Genomic DNA, 1,628 nt, shown 5'->3' on the forward strand with positions numbered 1-1,628 from the left:
CACTTAGTTTTTTACCCTTGCCTAGGGAACTATTGCGATGAGTGGTATTATTAGCCATCCTCTTCACCTTTACGTGTTTTGAGAAATTCCATCATGACCGGAACAAGTTGCTACCCTTCATACCACTCGTTTCTCCAGGAGGAGTCCTCTTTCAGCTCTTTTCAAACTCCTTAAACGTGAAAGGATTGTCGAGCACTTGCCTTTTTAAACTTATTAAAATAAATGAAAATACGTCTACTCAGTATAAGTTTAACCCTTTTCTATACTGAGATAGACTATTTACAAAAAAGGAATACCATAGTCGAGCATGTCTAAGAGGTTCTCCTGAGTATTGTTTTCTACCTTTTCGGACTCAAGAGACTATCTATGAAAAGGAACCTTTGCAGTTTTCTTTTTTCAACACTTTTTCAAACTCTCTAAATGTGAAGTTAGACCTTCGCTGAACTCGTAAAAACATCAAACAACAATGGACTCGTCAATCATGATGGGACCTAACCACTCCTTCTCAGGGCTCGTTAAAGATACTCAGAGGGATTCATCTAAAGGATGAAATTACAAATCAAGCGTATGTTATCCTCCTCAACATTGTTAAAAAATAAAGAAGTATTGACCATAAATGGTTGGGGAAATTGGGAAAATAGGGTACTCCACCTATTGATGGTAGTGAGTCGCTCTTGAACAATACACTCTTCCACTTCATTTATGTGGTTGTTGGGGTGGGAAATATGCTTGTCTTTTGGTTCATCACACGATTTCAAAGCCTTCGTTTTTGGTTTTGGGTCAATGTTTCCAACTCCATTTAGTATTGCCAATGTGTTCAAAAGAAGTCATTCAGTTGATATTTGCCACGATACTCTTAAGCCTTCGTTCCATGTCTGTCATTCAAGAACCAGTTCCACGTCAACATCATTCTGTTTCAAATCATGATAGTTGTTTCGTGTCATTGATGGGGTATACATCAAGGCCCTCCTGCGGACTCTTCCTTCAGTACCTTAGGACTTGTATACATCAATGGCAAGTTTCCTCACTCTCGGCGACAAGTTTTCATCAATGGACCTCAACCGAAATATTTTGTGTGGTGTTCGACTTCAAATCATTCATTCACACCATGCAGACTATATTGTTGTACCTTGAGATCCATTAACATCATCGGTATTTTCTCTCGCATCTGTTAATGACTTACATCATTGTTCGACAATCAGATGGTGTCTGCCATGTTCAACTCTAACTCCTTTATTCACATGGTGAGACTCATACATTGGGTGATAAAGTGAATGAGATAGAAGACCCGGATCTAGTTCCATTCACCTAGGATGCACTTTTAGGATTAATGCAAAATTACAAAGCATGATGGCTATGATCATACAAATAATCATCAAAGCATGGATCCACACTTCATCATTAGTGGACACAACGTATTGATCATTGGTGGGCTCCAATATTGTAGCAATAATGCTACAACTCCTGGAGCTTCCTATCTCTAATTTTATCAACCCGGTAGTTCGTAACAAACTTGGAAGCGACGGTGTTGTATGCACAAGTACTAGCTCTTGTCGCAGTTGTCACTTGGTCAGCTGGCACAAGTCCGCTAGGGCTCAAGCCAACTTCTATATGTTCTCAGAAGAAGC

This window comes from Pinus tabuliformis, chromosome X (assembly GCF_031772625.1).
Source record: "Pinus tabuliformis cultivar Carrire ecotype Pingquan chromosome X, CPIR1, whole genome shotgun sequence".
Lineage (NCBI taxonomy): Eukaryota > Viridiplantae > Streptophyta > Pinopsida > Pinales > Pinaceae > Pinus > Pinus tabuliformis.